The sequence below is a fragment of the Xenopus tropicalis genome, chromosome 6 (assembly GCF_000004195.4).
Source record: "Xenopus tropicalis strain Nigerian chromosome 6, UCB_Xtro_10.0, whole genome shotgun sequence".
NCBI classification, from domain to species: Eukaryota; Metazoa; Chordata; class Amphibia; order Anura; family Pipidae; genus Xenopus; species Xenopus tropicalis.
Window position 1 is genome coordinate 131,145,822 of NC_030682.2, and position 21,725 is coordinate 131,167,546.

General features: G+C 41.1%; 1 protein-coding gene across 1 annotated transcript in view; it reads right to left on the bottom strand.

Annotated features, from left to right (window-relative positions):
• The window catches only part of ncald (neurocalcin delta), a 59,202-nt gene extending 37,686 nt beyond the window's left edge, over positions 1–21,516 (bottom strand). Inside the window, 1 exon segment of the mRNA NM_001129941.1 lies at positions 21,248–21,516. The gene's annotated coding sequence lies outside the window, so the exon portion shown is untranslated.
• Positions 21,517–21,725: the final 209 nt, after the last annotated feature.

A 21,725-nucleotide genomic window follows, 5' to 3' on the forward strand; every position in this document is an offset into this window, starting at 1 on the left:
CAAGGGTCTTTTTATCCGAAGGCTTTTTATATACCTTAAAGGGCCAGGAGCACAAAAATATGTTCAATATTCATATCTTCATATGGCTATCTAGCATATATGTACATTGTGCTATGGTTTGACTAAATATCTTAATCTGAAAATATATTTTCTTTGTAAGGCTCAGATCATCTATAAGTAGGGTGAGAAAACCCTATATATTATTAAAGCCATAGCTGCATGAGTGAGTGTTGCCATATTCGTTTATGGGGATCCCTGCACTAAACTCTAGTGCAGAGATCCCCAACTTTTTATATCTGTGAGCCACATTCAAATGGAAAAAGTTTTGGAGGTGCCAATGAGAACTACAATTACAATTTGATAGCCCTTATGTTGACTTGAAGACTACAGAAGGCTCTTTTTGGTAATTACACTGGGTTTTTATGCAATCATAAAATGCTCCTAATCAGAAATTTAAAAATGAGCACCCGCTTTGAGGGCACTGGGAGCAACATCCAAAAAGTTGGTCGAACAACATGTTGCCCCCGAGCCGCTGGTTGGGGATCATTGTGCTGAAGTATAATCACAAGTATAATCACAATGCACCATGTAAATTTTGACCCCATATAAAGAAACAATCTATTGAAGAAGCCAACATGAAAGACAAAAGCCTCCACTCAACTATGGAAGTTAACATGTCTTTAGTTCTTTAGAAGCATGAAGAAAGTCAAACCATCATTTATGAATCTTGCAAAATCTTCCCACATTAGCAAATCACTCCAGCGAAAGAGTGAAATGACAAGAACAACCACGGTTAATAATCCAAATACCAGAGAGCTTCCCGGTGTGGGTGTTGCACAAGTGGGTGCATAGTGCCAGTTCATAAGGGGCACTCAATTTCAAGTCATTTCGCACTATGCTGATACTGGCAGCAATGTGTTACTGATACAGCAATAGAGGCTGCCATGTAACTTGACCTGACATGAAGCCTCTCTTATTTCATCATCAAGAACAACTTGGCACTACTTGTTGGTCCTACTATTTGACTCCCTTCCATCATGCTCTGACAGGCTATGGAGGAGCCTTTCCACATGTTACTGTGGTTTTTGAGTGTTCCTGAACATGCAAATAGATGTGCCTCCGATATTCTACACATCCGTAGCCTTTACTGTAATGAAGTTGGTGCAAATGCCTCGTCTCTGGAAATTTTTTCTACCATAGAGACAACATCACTTTAACATCATTTAAATACCAGTTCTAAGCATGTGTTAATGAGAGTGCTTAACAGACTGGATGATTTATTGGCTAGGGCCTATGAGAAAATAACAACTGGAGTAGCTGGGAGAATTAAAACGTCTATTTGTGACAATGTAATCCTCAACTAGTGAAATATGGCACTTATCAAAAGTACAGATCAAGAACATGGATAATTGTGGAAGTTATCTAAGTACTTTAGTAGACATCCATTTTATCTACAGATTAGAAGCACAACTTTTGAAATGGGGCCTAGAGTTCAAGGCATTCCAGAAAGATGTCAGCGCTTAACCAGTGAGTACAAAGTAAATGGTCTAAAGATAAATTATATATTTACTATGTTGGTTCCCTTTCACTTAAGGTCCTCATACAAGGGCCGATTCTAGCTGCAGATATTGGTCCCATAGAGCGATTTGGCAGCTAATCAGCCCGTGTATGGGCACTACTGACGGGCCTGCCTGACCGATATCTGGCCTGAAATCGGCCAGATCTCGATCGGGCAGGTTAAAAAATCTAGTCAGATTGGGGACAGCATAGGCTCATTGGCGACATCGCCAAGCGAGCGGATCCAAAGGTGTATGGGCACCTTTAGACATTGCCATATTGACCTCAACAATCAAACCAAGTCACTCGCTATCCAGTATAACTGGGCCTGACTCAGAGCATTTAGTAAAGGTCCACAATCAGGAACTCAAAAACCATCCCCAAGGGAATTAGGAAGCTAATAGAAAAGCTCTTGAGTCTTAAGAGACAAGTGTGGGTGCCCAAGCTAGACTTTATCCACCGCAAATGCCATAGGTGTTATTTGCATTCTAATGGTCCCAGGCCCAAAGTTGGCTTGGTTACTCAAAGATGACCAAACGTTTACAACAGGTGCTCGCACACCAAAATAGAACTTGTTACCAGAGGTGTCGATGCTGAGCTAAAGGCTCAGCACTGCCAACAGTCAGTCAGGTGGGGCATCTTGGAAAAATAAACAGAAGAAAAGACCAAAATGTTCAAAGTGGACTCTTTACTGTTGATCTTCCTCCTGATGAATTTGTAGAGTGTTTCTTTAAAGACTGCACTTGATGAACTTCTATCTCTTTTCAAACTAATTTATTATGTTACTACATATAAATAAATATACATATATTAAACCCCCCCCTTCCCTGTTCTCATTTCCATCTGTTAGATGTATCAGTCTGTATGGTACTATGATGAACATTGCAAGTAAATGATACAGCGCGGCTTTCTAAAAAGTAAAGCAGGTGGCATCATGTAACTCCACTCTCCAAAAGAAAATGTTCCTTTCCTTGTTTACGTAAAAAAACAGAGATATAAAAGGGGAACTTTTGCTATCACAATAAAAAACAAACTGCCCTGCAACAAATGCTTAGCAATTATTTATGACAAATTGATTGTATTATTTCTTTCATTTAGTTTTTGATATATAAGTCATTTCCATTACAAATTAAATGCAAAGTTCGTTCCTTGGCCTGACTTTGGTATTTCTGTTTTTCAGCCTCCCATGCTGAGCCTAAGGCCAGTGGCTGTGGCTCATTTACAAACACTGGGCACATTTGCACCTGGGCAGTAACCCATAGCAACCAATTAGTAATTAATTTTTTTTCAGCCAGCTGCACAGTTTGCCCAGTGTTTATAAATAACAGTAGTATGTTTTTTCCTCTGGTACAGAGATGCCAGAGGAGGAAAGTCTGATCTGTTTCCTTCTGCTCTATGTTGTGTGTGTGTACACCGACGGGTATGGCATCGGCCAGTCAGCATAACCATGGCTACCATCAAACAACTGGGGGTGGACAGACGCAGATGGATTTTTTACAGCCGTTGTTTCTATGCCAGTGCAGAAAATGCTATGTCTGCCATTGGCCTTAAGCTGCTCATTTATTGCCTTAGACATAAGATGGGTAATTTACAAAGATCCTTCCCTGTCCTTACCCCTATGCTATAGGGAGATGGGAGGGGGTTCCTAGGTGCTTCCCCCCACCCTCCTCCTTACGTAGTGCTGTATTCATAAAGGCAGCCACAGTCCATTTGGGAGCACAGAGACTTGCAGCAACTTAATTAGCGTGGAAGACAGGGTGCAAGGTACAAAGAAATGGACTGTGTCTGATTTTTTCACTTGCACCCTGTCGGGATATGTGTGTCCAAGGAACAACTGACAGCTACTTAAAATGGATAATAGTCGACAGATTTGATAATGATATCTGCTATTATACAGGTAAAAGACCTGTTAGCCAGAATGCTCAGGACCCAGGGCTTTCCGGATAAGGGATCTTTCCGTAATTTGGATCTCTTGATTAAGTCTAATAAAAAATAATTTAAACATCATTTAAACCCAATAGGATTGTTTAGCCTCTAGTAAGGATTAATTATATCTTAGTTGGGATCAAGTACAGGTACTGTTTTATTATTACAGAGAAAAGGGAAATCATTTAACCATGAAATAAACCCAATAGGGCTGTTCTGCCCCCAATAAGGGGTAATTATATCTTAGTTGGGATCAAGTACAGGTACTGTTTTATTATTACAGAGAAAAGGGAATCATTTAACCATGAAATAAACCCAATAGGGCTGTTCTGCCCCCAATAAGGGGTAATTATATCTTAGTTGGGATCAAGTACAGGTACTGTTTTATTATTACAGAGAAAAAAAGAATATTTTTTAAAAATTCGAATTATTTTCTTATAATGGAGTCTATGGGTGATGGCCTTTCCATAATTTGGAACTTTCTGGATAATGGGTTTCTGGATAACGTATCCCATACCTGTATAGTCAAAATAACCATAGTGTGAAAAAATTACATTCCTGACTGGTTCCCTATAAGCATATGTACATGCATAGTGAGTCTGCCAACCAATCTCTCCTACAAATGATCATATTTCTGAAATATCACGTTCATGTAAACGCCTAATTGTTTTATTTATTCCGAACAATCAGCCTTACAACAGTTTAATGGTTACAACATAACATTACAGCATGTACGGCCATCAATAGATAATACATGCTTATTCAAGACCACAGGAGCAGAACCAATGATGCCATTTGTCTCGCTGTTTTGTCTCCTAGGAATGTTCATGATCTTTTTTGTTTATATGGAGCTCGTTATAGTAATAGGAGACCTCTCAGTAAACAATGAGCACGGATGGGGGGGGGAATGTAGGCCAAAGCAAGCCAATAAAATCAATGATACAATAAGTGCAAAATGTGTCTTATTTTGGTGTTAATGGAATACAAATAACATTTCTATCACTTGAAGTTAAGAACTGTATATGTGTTTATTTGTAACTATAAACCTATAATGATATGAAACACGTGTGTGGGAAAAGCCACGACTCTCCTTCCAACACAAGCCCTGGTGGAGTGAAGCCCTTTTCTAGATAACAGCACGGAACATTGAGGCCCAGGCTGAAGCAGTCGCTCTGATAAGAGGAAGCGGCTAAATGTTCAGCAGGGAAAGTGACAAGGCTGGGAAAAAGGAACATTTCTCAACTTCCACATTCAGCAAAATGAGGTCAGTGAATTCGCTGGAACAGTAGCCGGATCCAACGGGGCATTAACTATGCATCAGATGGGCCTTCATGTGAACTCATTCTGTCACTGTAGTGAATTTGTGCAACACTGACTGCCCGCACACAGGCATGTTCCCAGGCAGCGTGAAAACGATATATATATATATATATACCTTGCTCGTGTTATTGTGTTAGCGTAAAACTAGCTACGCGTATTCCAGAAGCTCATCAACAGGACACACAAGATGCAGGCAGGTATTCCTCCTGTTAACTGCCACTCGCATATCTATATATTAGGCTTATACTGGCTCCCTGAAGCTGCTCAGAGTAGGTGAGGAATTAAGGATACGCTTAGGCACAGGTGAAATACGCTAATTAGCTGGCAATCTGGAGCTCAGCCATAAAGACGTACTCCACCGGGTTTAATTAGGGATATAAATGTAAATACTCTACTAGTGTAAAAGCTTTCAGAGTTTACATTAAAGTGCACTCTGCTAAATAATCAACTCTGCAGGTTAATATAAGGTTTCGTGGCCACATAAAGGTAGGAGGTCAGAGGCCAAGTGCTTTTATACAAGTCTAAAAACCATGAAACTAAAAGAAGGAATCAGATAGAAGGGTTGCATTATTCCATTCTATAACCAGTAGAGCGACAATACAGAGAGCTGAACCAAGAGATTCGGGGGGGCAGCATACACAGTATATATACTTCTCTTACCTTAGAGGGGGTGAAGGACCCTAAGTCAAACCATTTGTCATGACACAAAACACTGAATGATGTACAGGTATAGGATCCATTATCCGGAAACCCGTTATCCAAAAAGTTCCGAATTACGGAAAGGCCGTCTCCCATAGACTCCATGTTAAACAAATGATTCTAATTTTTAGAAATTATTTCCTTTTTCTCTGTAATAATAAAACAGTACCTGTACTTGATCCCAACTAAGATATAATTGGGGGCAGAACAGCCCTATTGGGTTTATTTAATGGTTAAATGATTCCCTTTTCTCTGTAATAATAAAACAGTACCTGTACTTGATCCCAACTAAGATATAATTACCCCTTATTGGGGGCAGAACAGCCCTATTGGGTTTATTTAATGGTTAAATCATTCCCTTTTCTCTGTAATAATAAAACAGTACCTGTACTTGATCCCAACTAAGATATAATTACCCCTTATTGGGGGCAGAACAGTCCTATTGGGTTTATTTAATGGTTAAATGATTCCCTTTTCTCTGTAATAATAAAACAGTACCTGTACTTGATCCCAACTAAGATATAATTACCCCTTATTGGGGGCAGAACAGCCCTATTGGGTTTATTTAATGGTTAAATGATTCCCTTTTCTCTGTAATAATAAAACAGTACCTGTACTTGATCCCAACTAAGATATAATTACCCCTTATTGGGGCAGAACAGCCCTATTGGGTTTATTTAATGGTTAAATGATTCCCTTTTCTCTGTAATAATAAAACAGTACCTGTATTTGATCCCAACTAAGATATAATTAATCATTATTGGAAGGAAAACAATCCCATTGGGTTTATTCAATGTTTAAATGATTTTTTAGTAAACGTAAAACACGGAGATCCAAACTACAGAAAGATCCCTTATCCAGAAGACCCAAGATCCCGATTCTGGATAACAGATCCCATACCTGTAATATAACAGCATCTCTATTTACAGATTATTAACGAACAGTATCATTAAAGGACATGTCAACCCCAAAAATAATTTTTTGCCTAATAAAAGAAAACATAATTCTAAGCAACTTTTCAATATGGATATATACTGTATACATATATATATATTTACACAAGGGCCATGATTATCCTGTATATTATATCCTTATAAACGGAGCTTAGTGATGTAATTGACTTGATGCCAATCAAAAGTAAACAGAGTAAAATAAGAAGGCAGGACAAAAAAATAGGCTGAGAAATTTTTACAATTTTACATTTTGAGACAACTTGTAATTGGCCTTCATTATTTATTATTTGTGTATTATTAATTATTTAGCTTTTTGTTCAGCAGCTCCCCAATATAGAATTTCACCAGCTGGTTGCTACGGTCCAAATTAGCCTAGAAACCAGGCAGTGGTGTGACTGAGTGACTGACAGATGAATAGCAGAGCCCTGAATAGAAAGATAATGAACAAAAAGTAACAATAACAATAAGACTGTAACAACTGTTTCTTGGCTGCTGGGGTCAGTGACCCCCAAATGAAAGATGGAAAGAGTCAGAAGAAGAAAGCGAATAACTCAAAAACGATAGCAAATAAAAAATGAACACCAACTCAAAAGTTGCTGAGAATTGGTCATTCTATAACACACTAAAAGACTACGTAATGGTGAACTACCCCTTTAAGCAAATCTGCCCCTAATTTAAGTGTGACCTTCTTTACAGATATCTAAGCTTACAGATAAGCAAGGTCCTCAAGTAAGTGAATGAAGGGAAGAAAAGATGGCGGCTAGAAGTAGCAGTGGTGCCTCAGCAGATAGTACACGTGAAGCTAAGATTAGATTCCCAGAAACTGCTCAATCAGTCATTACAGCACCTTAATCCAACATTATCCTGATCAGAAAAGGCAGACTGAGCCTCTTACTCCCAGTGGCACACAGTTACTGGAACATACCACTCCACTTTTACTGAAGGCACATATTGCCCAAAAGTGCGGTTTTACCTGTACCGAAAATGTTCATTATACAGCACTGATATGGGGTCATATCCAATGGGATCTGCATGCAAAATGGAGTACACGGAAACACAATACAGGCAAAAAAGCTGCTACTTGCGCTCATCCAACCTGCTCACAACTGCACCCATGTACACTAGGGATCTCCTGCAATGGCAGCCAGCCTGAAACTGCCAATCATTTGCGATTCCCCCACGGAAGCAGTTGGTTACCGGCAAGCGAATCAAGCACCCATAGCGTTATTACTGGGGTATTAAAAGCAACAGCATCTCAAACCATGCACCCCACTAGTGTAATTATGGCAGTTGTGTTTGATACAGTACATCTTATGTTAAGCTTGAATCACTATAAATCTTAATTTTCACATTATAGGGCTATGGCGAGGGAGGTTTCAAGCATTTCCCCATTGAAGTGAATGGGAGCATCAGGAGATGCGCGGTGACAGTTTTAGTCAGGCAAAATACATGCTTATATACAGCCTATATACAGTACAAAATGAGCTTCTCTTGATTTTTGTAAATAAAGAGTGAAAATTCTGAGGAATACACAATCTTGTACAGGTATGGGACCCCTTATCTGTAAATCCATTATCCAGAAAGCTCTGAATTACGGAAAGCCTATCTCCCATAGACTCCATTTTAATCAAGTACGTCAGATTTTTAAAACTGATTTCCTTTTTCTCTGTAAAAATAAAACTGTACCTTGAATTTGATCCAAATTAAGATATTAATCCTTATTGGATGCAAAACAATCCTATTGGGTTTAATTAATGATTTATTGGTTTTTCAGTAGACTTAAGGTATGAAGATCCAAATTACAGAAAGACCCCTTATCCGGAATACCCTTGGTCCCGAGCATTCTCGATAAGGGGTCCTATACCTGTACTTATTTTCACTGACCCTTTTAATAAATTTACACCTGGTTTCAAAAGCGCACAAAGCTGTGTACTGAGAAAAGTTGCGTCACTCCACAAAAACAGTGCAGCAGAAGAAACCCTATAGCGAACATCTCGAATCTGCCTGCAAACGTTTAGCTTTCTTCATCCCACGCACTTTCAGCATTAATTAAAAAACTCTTGCAGCTTCTCGCTTTTGGCAGAAGCACCTATCTGGTTTATTTTGCCATCATGAAGCCCACTGCGGTGAGTGTGTATATACCCAGCGGCGACGCTAGGCAGCGCATAGGATTGTGGGACGCCACGGCTTTTATGATTCCAGTATTTTTGCGAAGAAATTTGTGAAGATGCGACGTTTGGGAAACATAATCTAAATGATATAGTTCTGATTATGCTTCATTGCTACACAGCCCAGGTTACCACACCCTCAGTGATGGCAAGCACAACCCTTTTTTTCCTTATACAGGTATGGGACCCATTATCCAGAATGCTCGGGACCTGGGGTTTTCCAGATAAGGAATCTTTCCATAATTCACATTTCCTGCCTTAAGTCTACTAAAAAAATCATTTTAACATTAAATAAACCCAATAGGATTGTTTTGCTACCAATAAGGATTCACTATATCTTAGGTGGGATCAAGTACAGGTACTGTTTTATTATTACAGAGAAAAGGGAATCATTTAACCATTAAATAAACCCAATAGGGCTGTTCTGCCCCAATAAGGGGTAATTATATCTTAGTTGGGATCAAGTACAGGTACTGTTTTATTATTACTGAGAAAAGGGAATCATTTAAACATTAAATAAACCCAATAGGACTGCACTGCCCCCAATAAGGGGTAATTATATCTTAGTTGGGATCAAGTACAGGTACTGTTTTATTATTACAGAGAAAAAGAAAATCATTTTTAAAACTGTGAATTATTTGATTAAAATTGAGTCTATGGGAGATGGCCTTTCCGTAATTTTGAACTTTCTGGATAATGGGCTTATCTCACATAAAAACAGCTCATTTGTAAAACCCTACTTCCTCTAAATAAACCATTCTCATAAAAAAAATATTTTTTAGTAATCCTAAATAGAAAATGACAACTTGCAACCAAAACTGCACTTACATTCCATCGGTCAAACCCATAAGGAAAATGAAAGCATTAGTGTATAGTTGCCCTTGAAACCAAGACCCATATTAAATCCACAGCACCAGGCTAAATACTAAATACGTTTATATGCATTTTTTAAAAAAATAATAATATCCTATTGGCAAAACAAGGCAACCCAAGTGGCTCAGATCAATCAGATCACATAAGTAGGCCACTATGGACCACTTCCATGCAATATGTTCCGTGAATAATTTCCATTTACCCAGGTCAATATGCTAGCACTCCTTTAGCCATGCAAGATGTGGCAAGGTACAAGATGGCATAGCGAATACAATTTTACACTAGGAAACATGCAAAGGCACCACATCACATGCTCCTCTGCTGCTGGAACTGTATGCGCCACCACAATGCTCTGGCCACATGGCTGCACTCCTACGTGCCCGTGCATGGCATATACACTGACACTGGCCTGGGGGCACCATTTATTTCCAGCAGCATGCCCCATTCAGCTCACTAATGAGATATTTGTATGCCTCTTTAACAAATGGAGCTGCTCGGCTGTGTTGGTGCGCTGCGATTTTATTGCGGAGTTCAGGCACGAAGGCAGAAATCATGGGACTAAAAAATCGTTAGGGGTGTCCAATTTGCAAGCTTTCATTTGCTGCCTGGGCCACAACTCCCCCCACATCCCTCTGACAGGCCAGATGGCAGACCACAGAAACTAGGGATGTATTTTCCCTTTAATTATGGTGACCCCCATTTCTAGAAATATATCTGCTGGGTGATAATATCCCCCTAGGGCAAACCTGAGAGCCAATTAGATCACTCTGTAAATCACTTCCACCATCCTCACCCCAGCACTTTGTCCCTGGTTTATAGGGTAGAAGAATCCAGAAAACAGCAGCTTTGGTTACAAAGACATACATTTCTCAACGCCGTAATATTAATATTTGCAATACTGGAGCTGCAGAGACGACACCATGTCAGGAGTGGATCTCTGTGTCATTTTTCACTACGATCAGTTTGGGGTTAGGAAGATACTTTGTATACTGTTTAAGTCAGAGAAACAGATTATAGGAAAGGTTGGAGGCACTAAGAAAAGGCAGCTAAAAGGGGCCACATTAATTGTTGATGCAGTCTGTTAGCCACTTTAGCCGCCCAGCAGCCTGTATTTATCAGAAGTGTCTCTGACTTTTCCACTGAGCAGGTACCCTTACCTGGGACAGGGCCAGCTTCTCAGTATAATGTCCAAACTAGCTGCGGAAGTGCTGAACATATCGGTTTAAAAATAAAAACAGGGTCTGCCGAGCCACAGGGGCCAGGCGAAATAGAACATTGTCATGATTCCAACTGAGAAATTTCTAGGAAGAGAACATTCAAGTTGACTTAAAAGTGAACCACCCCTTTAAGAAAGTCTGTAAAAGAGAAAGCCCTGGAAGCAACACTCTAATAAGAGCACAAACCATGCTTGTCTGGACAGGGGAGCCGGTACAGTAAGGAATAAACACCTTGGGGCTATAAAATCTAATTATACCCCAAGCTGTATCTAATGTCTCTCTTGGAAATATAAAGCAAAAAAGTTCCCTGCTATTATGGAGATATGCAATTATACCCCTAATGACAGCCTTTACACCTATTTACCCTTACAGCCATAGGGAGAATTTCCAATATGCTAAACCTGCCTAAATACTAATTTGCAGCAATTAACCTTGTGTGGGGAAATTAGTCGCTGCAATTTTTAAAAAGTGAGTTCCAGTGACAAGTCGTTTGTTTTGTCTCTACATAAAGAACAATATCTCCAGTACCTAAACCGATGATACTACTTCAAATTGCATATCGGTCTGAATCGCTATGAGACCCTTTTTTGAGCGATCTTACAAAGAAAACATTTCCATTCAAAACTTTTGGAATCGCTTAAAGGCAAACCCGTTGGTTCGGGAAGTCGCTGCGATTGTTTGCAAATTTCCCCATTGGAAATGCTGGGGAACATGACACATTGGCTTGTGGGAAATAGAATCGCTCCGTTGCTGAAATCTCTAGCAATTGCTTGCTAGGAGAAGACGAATGACTAATGACTGGAACTCGCTTTTTAAAAATTGCAGCAACTAATCTCCCTGTATAACATTAGCCTTTAGGGCAAGGAGCCCCACGGAGCAACTTACTCGCCCGCGATAGATCGCAAGCACCCGCTTCGAAAAGGGTTTTTCGGTTTTCAAAGTCGTGCTAAGTTTCCTCCTGCAACAACTTTGTGCAACTTCAGAAACCGAAGCGATGCAAAGGGCTTTCCACCGGCGACTTCTACTGTTACAGGTGGAAACCCTTTTCGGAGCAGGTATTTGCTCCTTGATCTGTTGCAAGCGAGTAAGTCACTCTGTGGGGTGTTTCCCTGTCTGTAAGGCTAGTGCCACACGGGGCAGATTCTCGGCCTGCAGATAAACGCAGGCCAAGAATCCTCCCCTACACTTGAAAAAACTGATAGTTGTAGCTGCACCTAGAGCCACTGCAAGCCACTGGGTGCAACCACACAAAGTGGAGTTTGGCACAAAACTGCTCACTTATGCAGTTCATGTGGCTGCAACCGGGCCGACACAACGGTTCTAGGCGCAGCCAAAACTATCAGATATCGCAAGCATAGGGGCAGATTCTCAGCCTGTGGATAAATGCAAAATATTCTCTGTGTGGCACTAGTATAACAAAGAACTTTTTGGTTTCCATTGATTTGCACAGCTTGGGAGGTTTCATCCATCAACGATGCAGAGCAATATTGTTGGTAGGTTAGCTGAGCAATACATCACTGTGTGACAGACATGAGAATGGTTTATAAGAGCCGTACACCTGCTCTGTGCCAGTTTCAGCCTCGACGCGTTCTTAGCTAGGTCTAGTGCAACTCTCACACAGCTATAAACAGAGAGAGGAATGCGCCGGGCTGCCCAAGTGAAAAACTACGGCCCGGATTCAGCCCCCCCAAAAGAGTTTTATATCGCCAAGCCTCAACAAGAGTAGCACAGACATTTGGTATAACACAGACAGGTGATTAGCAATGCTGCCTAAAAGTGGTAGGATTCAATTCCAGCCAGGGCACATCCGCAAGGAGTTTGTATGTTCTCTACATGCACGCATGGGTTTCCTCCCACACTAATTATATCCAACTAAATTGACATTAAGTGCACCTTTCATAGGAAAATTAGATTGTTAGCCTCACTGTGTTGGGATGAATGGAAATGAGAAACTCTCTCTTTAAAGAGCTTTGTTACTAAATATTAGGGATGCACTGAATCCGAATTTCTTCATTCAGCCAAATCCTCCATCAAAAATGCAGAAAAATACCAAACTGATTTCAAACCCAAATTTCCACATTTGAATTTGAGAAAAATGTTAAAAGCTGAATTAAATTGCCAATGAAAAAGTGACACATTAGGTTGTCCAGAGCTGAAAAGTCACATGACTTTGAGGGCTTGGATTTGGTTTGACCCAACACTAAGGGGCTGATTTACTTACCCACGAATGGGTCGAATGGAGTCCGATTGCGTTTTTTTCGTAATGAACGGTACTTTGCGATTTTTTCGTATGTTTTGCGATTTTTTCGGATTCTTTACGAATTTTTCGTTACCAATACGATTTTTGCGTAAAAACGCGAGTTTTCCTATCCATTACGAAAGTTGCGTAAAAAGTTGCGCATTTTTCGTAGCGTTAAAACTTACGCGAAAAGTTGCGCATTTTTCGTATCGTTAAAACTTAACGCTACGAAAAATGCGCAACTTTTCGCGTAAGTTTTAACGCTACGAAAAATGCGCAACTTTTTACGCAACTTTCGTAATGGATACGAAAAACTCGCGTTTTTACGCAAAAATCGTATTGGTAACGAAAAATTCGTACAGAATCCGAAAAAATCGCAAAACATACGAAAAAGTCGCAAAATGTTCGTTTTCAAGTCGGAACTTTTCCAATTCGGGTCGGATTCGTGGGTTAGTAAATCAGGATTCCAGGATTCTGTTCCGGATGTTGGATAGCTCAGTGGTTTTGCATATTTATATTTATTAGCTGCGCCAAGAAGCAGAGAGACCAGAATGAGGATTCTAACATGCAGTACTCCTGATGTAGTAGAACTAGAACTCACACCATCTCCCTAATGGATGCAAGTGGAGGGCAAAATTAATAATCTGGCGAACACGAAGATAACAGATCAAACCACTCAGTAAAAATGTTTGTAAAAGTCAATTTCTGTAATACAGAATTTGGGGCAAAGATCTCATGAAGCCAGGAGATGGAAGAGTTCTTGAATTATTTAACCAGTCTGACGCTGCCTCGGTGCATTTCGACTGTCTGATTCTGCTGCTGCCGTCACTATGGCAACTTCCAATCAGGTACCAAAACTGGACCCAATCAATTCTTGTTAACAATGCCTAATCCTGACACAGCTCAGTGTGAGACCCCTTAAAAAAAAATCTATGGCAATTGTATGTGTTAGAAAAGGCAGGGCTAGCTGGGCCGGCCAGGCTCATCCGTCGGTAGCAGCTCTTGCTCTGCTACTAATGAATGCGCAATCAGCATGCATAGATTTCCTGCGCGCCTGCGACAGATTTAGGGCATGTTATCTGATTACGATGTTATATCTTCCCATGAATGGAAGGCATCACTACTGTGCAATAGTGAAGGGGAGAAAAGCACAAATTGGCAAGAAGAAGAGAAGAGTTTCTTTGGGTCTAGCAACCCATAGCAACCAGTTATCAGTGTGAGGGAATCAGACTGGCTGCTAAAATGTAACAACTTCCTATGAATAAAAGTGCACCAAATAATGCTATGCCCAACAGTAAAAAAGGGACATAAACTGAATGCCAATCCACTAATCCACAAGCCCGTAAGCCATGTAATAAGCACTGGCAAAGCAAAAGCCACAGCCGGAATGACAGAGTACGTTAACGTTACATAATATATGGCTCTTATAAAATGTAACTGTAACATTTGGCTGCTTTACTAACGCTTTTATTCTTCTGTTTCATCAGAGTAAAGCAAATAGACCATTGATACAATGGTGTAACTAAAGGTGGTCATACACTGGCAGATTTCAGCTGCCTATTCGGGTCCTATGCTGTAACTAAAGGTGGCCATACACTGGCAGATTTCAGCTGCCTATTAAGGTCCTTCAGAGCGATTCGATAGCTTATTCGACAGCTTATGGACACCCCCGCTGGGACTGCCCGATCAATATCTGGCCTAACATTGTAACATTGGGCCCTAGGGCCAAACAATCAAATTAGTCTGATATCACCCACCATAGACGATCCGATCATTTGGTGACCTGTATGGCCACCTTAAGGGCTGTGGCACACGGGGAGATTAGTCGCCTGCGACAAATCTACCTTGTCACGGGCGAGTAATCTCCCCGTGATCCACAGCCCTAACACTCACAGATTCTGCCTTACCATTCAAACCATTGTTCTGTTTTTCTTATTAATCATTCTCAGCCCATCAAAGTCTTGCTGCGGGCCTACAGGGATCTGTCGGGCAAGTAAACAGAAAGAAGCAAGCAACTTTAGTTTTGTTTGTAACTTTTTACTATATCAGATTATGAGCAAAACGGAAACCACTGCCCTGCCAAAGACTGAAGCAGAGCTGACATGGTGCTACTGACATACAGCTCACAGAAAGGGAACAAAGCAATTACACATCATTTCTCACAGATGGCGAGTCCCTTTGGGAACAGCCATGTTCCATTTGACGTGAAATTATTTTGTGTTCAGTAGCACGAAGGCAGCTCACAGGACATCCTTCCCTACCAATTCACCCTCTCTCACATTCCGATGGTTAATGAGTAATAAACCATTACTGTATGTGCCTTCAGCCCACTCACCCAAACACAGATATGTGCAGCTGCAATTAACCCATTGAATTTGCAGCTAGATGGCACAAGGCTATTATTCGCAGCATTATTCACAAAGCAGATGCACACATAGCCATATGCCCATGGCTGTCCTCTAATGACTCCATGTACTCCCCACAATGTTACTTGGAGCACAACTATACAACTCTGTGTGAAATGGAAATATACTGTGAAACGCAGGCATCTTTGGGTGAAATCAGTTATGAGAGGAAGAGTAGCATTAAGCTCAGCTAGAGTTTAGATGTAACACCGGGCGATACCTATCCGACCAATCGGCCCATGGGCTGGATAGAGATGTACCATACCAGTAGCCATACAAGTGTATACCACTTTCTGTTGTTCCGGATATCTCCTGACACACTTGCTAACACTGGTGCGCCAGCCAATGAAATTGTCAAACATAACTAATCATCTGTGATCTGATCATAAGGCATATATAGTTGAAATCTGCCAACCTGCCCCACCAGATCTCCTTCTACCCACCAAAAGTGGGTGCTAGATTAACAACCATATAACCAGTACAAGAGTGATCAGAAAATGACTATGCTTTTCTATATGCAATTTTCTACTGGTGATAAAGAGTCCTTTTAGGGCTGTGGCACACGGGGAGCTTAGTCGCCTGCGAAATCGGGGAAATCACACCACACGTATGCCATCCCACCGGCGCTTTACATTCTCGCCGGTGGGATGGCATTTCGGGGAGATTTGCTGCGGGCGACTTAGCTCCCTGTGTGCCACAGCCCTTAAGGTGGCCACACATCGGTCGCACAAAAGATTGTTCAATCCGCCACTAACATTCAGGGCTGAAACGGCAATAGGATTTCTACCTCCTTCTGCCGATTCAGCCCTGAAGGCAGATTTTTTCAAAATCTTTTAACCCGTCCGATCGGCGAGTCGACCGATAACAGCAGCCTCCTGCGATATCGGTCGACTCACCGACATGCCATACACGCACCGAATATCGTACAAAACGAAGTAGCAGCTCCATGTGTCTTCACCCTTAGGGCAGTAGCACATGGGGAGATTAGTCGACTGCAATACATCTTCACTACTGCGGACAACTATTCTCCCCGACGTGCAATTCCACCAGCAAGATTGTAAATCTGTGGTGGGATGGTATACGCATGGCTTTGGTCACCCGAAGTTGCCTTGCAAGTAAACTCCGGGTGACTTTGGACAACTGAAGCAACGCGTGTGCCATACCATGGACTTCTGTGTGGCGGACCAGAGGAAAGCAATAGAAAGGCAAAGGCATCAAAGGCAACATCAACTTTTTTTTCCCCTTTGAATCTGGAAATATAAGAATCTATGATGTTCTTGTTGCAGGGTTTCCCTGGCTTTTATAGAGGATCTGCCAATCCTGCACACTCTCCACAAAGCCCTCCTTCCAGTTTTTGTCATATTTTAAACCTTTCCATGTCTATATCCATATGCATATGTGCAACTGAACCTCCCATGGGGAACGCATTCCATTAATTGTATGCAAAACATCACTGAAAGGAATTCCCATTTTGGGTCACACTAGCACAGCAAATAGCCAAGGGAAAATAAAAGCAGGATAAATACACTGCCTGTAGGATTAAATTGCAGTAATTAAACGGCTAAGAATAGGCACATATAGCCATGATGTATACACTCATTATAAATACATTGACAGTACAGGAAATGCTTTAGATTACATGGGAGATCCTGCTGAAAAGAGAGAGCTGTGTACAAACTCAACCTTTATTCAACTCAGGGCGAGGCCCTTACCCCGTGTTTATAGCAGAACCGACGTGCATTTGCCTTAAAGCACTATTTACCCTATGTTTCTATGCCCCTGCTGTGTGTATATATAGCTGCAATAGATACAGTAGATACAGTGTAACATACAGAAGATTACAAAACAAAGAAAGCACTAAGGCATTTACTAACTCATTTCCTCTTCTCACTATTTGCCTTTCTGTCTGTGCCTATCGGCCTATCTGGCAGAACTTCTACAAAAGTTGTAGATAGAAAAAATGTTAAAAACCTCAGCTTATATAATTAAAGGGCATATAATGTGTTTTTCAAAACACATCAGTTATTAGAGCTTCTCCAGCAGAATCCTACATTGTAATCTGTTTTATTAATATTTAATTTTGAATTTTCACATGGGGCTAGCCATATTCTTCTTTTCCCAGGGTGCCACTGTCATGGACAAATTTGTAAATATTCACTGAAGGGGCATATTTATTACAGTGTGTAAGCCAACATAACCACTGATGCTCCCGATAGCAACAAATCAGCAAATAGATTTGAAGGGTCACCTACAAGTTATAAAACAAAAGCAGAGATCTATGGCCCACATAGCTGAAGATGTTTGATTACACACTATAATAAACATGCTCATATATTAACAATGGGCACAGCAACCAATCAGAGACTGAAGGAAATGACTTTCTGGTTGCTAAGGGTAACTGCACTGGAAAAAAAACCTTTCCATTATGCGCCACTAATGGTCTGCACACTGCCCACCTCACAGAAGCTCCATCCCTTACTCTCTCCTTGGAACCATGTCTGCACAACTTCCCCAAGGTTGGGAGATACCCAAAGTGGAGCTCAGTTTAAACCGATACACAGACCGATATTAGCACACAAAACAATATTTGTACAATATTCGGTGTGCGTATGGTGGATTGACAAGACAACCAATATTGTAAAAGCTTCTGATATCGGTTGTCTCGTCGAACGGGTGGGACAAAAGATTTTAATCTGGCAAAATCTGAATTTAGGGCTGAATCGTTACATAGGGTCGCAGGAAAAATCATAACTGTAAGGTGTATGGCCACCTTAAGTAAGTGGTTGCTGGACCTTTTGAGTTCAAGTCCTCTGTGAAGGTCTAACCCTTTGACCAGGGCTTCCTTTAGCTCATAAAAAGCTTACACATAGTAGTAATATATTGGTGTATCTGCCATTCTGCCATAGTTCTATCAATCAGTCTAACCCCCTGCCACTGCTCCAAGCCCCCACAGTTTGGATCCTTTGGCTTTAGTTGAGCGATGATAGACTTACAGAGATGACCACTCTTATCAACCACAATTCAAACTGTTGCCTCTTTATTAATAAAACTATGGGGTTCTGGCTCAGCAACGGCTGGAGACATGAAGAACGGACATACAGATACTAAAGCTCAATATGTAAAGACACCTAGACCTAGAAACAACAACCGCCTGCCCTGCAAATGCAACATGACAGGTTGCCCATTACTGTCCTGGAGCTCAGTCGCAGCTAAATGTAATTCATTCACTCCATTTTTTTTACGTTCCTATACCAAACTATTAAAGTACCAGGTCCTCTAACCAGTGAAAGAAGTCTCGTTGCTGCGTAAGGATTAAATATTTTGAAACGAGGATAAACCCAAATAAGAGCTGCCAAATGGATTACTTCTATATAATCCGCTAACGGCTGCAAAAGAGAACCCAGAGTGGCAGTGGCCTACAGAACAAGGCAAAGTAAAATAAAACAAGTTCTGCTTTAAAGGACAAGGTAAGGCTATGTGCCTGTGGTGCCCGGTATTTTGAATTAGGCTTTCCTTGTCTATTAAACATGAGCAAAGAATAGATGTGGAAGTTGAATTTTCATATCCCATTATGACTCCGCAGTAACTGATAACAAAAATCCATTAATATATCATATTTAAACAGGTACAGGTATGAGATAATTTATCCAGAAGGCTTGGGACCAGGGGTTTGCCAAAAGACAACTAAAGAATTCAACATTAGACATTGTAGGAATTGGAGTCTTGGCTGAAGGAGAACTAAATACTGTTACATTGTTTCACACGTGCATGTAGTCTGGACCAGCAGTGCAGGAAAACAGCAAGGGATAGCCAGATATTGCTTTTTATTAGCAACTGCGTGTGTAATTATAGTATATGGAAACTTTTGTAGGTTTATATTTACTATAGAATGTATCTTATTACACCAAGACAAACATACAAAAGGACTGGCAGAATGACTCAATAGGGCATTTCATTCCAAATATTAGCTTTTAGGTTCAAGGTCTCTCTGGATCAGCCTTTGTAACAGTATCTCCCTTCCAGCCAGTGTTTGCTAAGTATTAACCCCCCATGAGTAGATGGGATGATATCCTTCCAACAGAGATCTCCAATCAGGTGGAAAAAAAAAATAAAATCTAATGATAAAGGACTTTTATATATTTGAATTAACAAATATATAACGATATCTGAATAAATATTATTTGAAACAAGAGGCACACAGTTTGCAACCTTGAAAGCATGCAACATTTCCTAGAGGATGTATTCTAAATTTATACTTCCTATGTCCATATCTGGCATGTTTACACTATACATATATATACATTCCCCTAGGGCAATGGGAAACATAAAGGGTTTTTTTGTAAGTTATTTCCTATATGTTTTTAGTTTTGCATAGGGCAAAGAAGGGGGCAGAAGTTAAATAAATCAGGGGTGCTTATTAACTGTCTAGCGCAACTCTCCGCATCACATGACAACCAAAGGAATGCAGGGAGTTGTACATTAAGGACAGTTGGTGGGCATCCTTTTGGTTGTCAGGGCATTCTGAGAGATGCAGCAGAACCACAGTAAGAAGGGTATGTTGTATACACTGAAAATGGTCTTACACAATACACATCATTAGGACTTTTAACTATGTTTTTCACAATAAGGGTGAAGACACACAGAGCTATTAGTAGCAGCTACTTTTTCATGGATACGAAACTCCAGAAAATATCCTGCCATAGACAATACTGAGAATTTCCTCTGCTAAAACACATGTAGAGACTGTTATCAGTAAATATTCAGCAGTCTATTTTAGTAGCCATGACAAGTAGCTGCTACTAGTAGCTCCGTGTGTCTTCACCATAAAGCTGAGCATACGAGTTCAGATTTTAGTTGTCTTACAATGAATGTTCGACCTAAAACTAACATTCAGATTTAAATTGTAAGATTAAAGACCTAAAAATAATAAATCTGACGATGTTTTGGTGATTAAGAATTGCCAGACAACAATCATATGAAAGTTATGTCCTGGTAATACATCGTAAGTTCCCCAAGGAAATCATCAGATAGGCAATACATGCACAGATATTGTTTTCCAACAAAAAGCCTAACCTGTCTGATCGATTAAACAACCAATTGCCATTGTACGTAAATTGTCAGTACAATAATTCAGAGCCTACTAACAGTCAGAAAACTGAATGAAACTTTGTTTCGTACCATTAAATCGGTGTGTGTATGGCCAGCTTGGAGCGTACAGGTCAAATTCTCATTCTGCCTAGCTTCCCAGCACCAAACAGCCCTAGAGAGGCAAATCAGCCACATGAAAATGACTAAGTAGCTGCCAGCAAGAGTGCAAAGCATTTCATCAGATCTGTCTGCCCTCATTAGTGCCAACAGGGCTCTAGTGCAAATGGTGTGTGTGTCACAATGCGGAGTTATTGTATGAAGTAAGTTCAATGGGGGGGGGGGGGGGAGACCAAAAGCAATCAACATTATCACTGAAAACAAATGGTATCATCTTAACCCACTGTCTAATTCCGGAAAGCTGTGGGTCACACTACTTCCTATGTGAGCGAAAGCACCCAACCAGGAGAAAGTGACTTCTGTCAGTACAAAAACGATTTTGTAAGACAAAAAATCCCTGGCAGAATTCTGTTTCACAAGACACTCGTATATTGAATTACTACACAAATCACTAGGACCACAGAATTCTGTTCCTGATACACAAGTCACTTGTATCACGACTTGTGCAAAAGTCTATTGTCGCAGTGTCGCACAACGGTGTTGCTGTCAGTGCTTAGGGAGCTGCTATGTCACTTAAATCAATCGTTCCCAGCAACTTGTGGGCGCAGCACTGAGAAACTTTCAAATGCACAAGCCACGATAGTGATAGAAGCATGCGGCAAAGTCGTATAGCGATTGTACTCACTCAAACCGAAAGACTTCTCTCCACTTCCTCCTGCTGATCGCAGCACCGGCCCCAGTGTGGCAGCTCCTACACCGAGTACACACGTTGCGGCGGATCTTATCCCTGCTGCATGGGTGCAAAGTGCTGCCCCGCACACACAAAGTTGCTCGGGAAGAAAGCAGAAGAGACAGGGGAAGAGCCGTGACTTGCGACTGCGGCGGCAGCTCTCATACAGCGCAGCGACAAGGCGAGGAGCGGGGCAGTTTAGCAGACGGGCGATTTAATAGTCCATTCTCCGGCGGAGCGATAGCAGCAGCAACAGGAGGAGTAGGAAGCAGCGCTCTCACACTGTAGGTCCCACCATGCAACACATTCACAAGCCTCTGGGCTGTGTGTGGCTCCCAGCGCTGGCTCTGCCCCCACATGACGTCACGTTCTCTTGTCACATGGCCACATGAAAGGCGAGAGAGAGAGAGAGAGAGCGCTGGTTGTCCTGGCA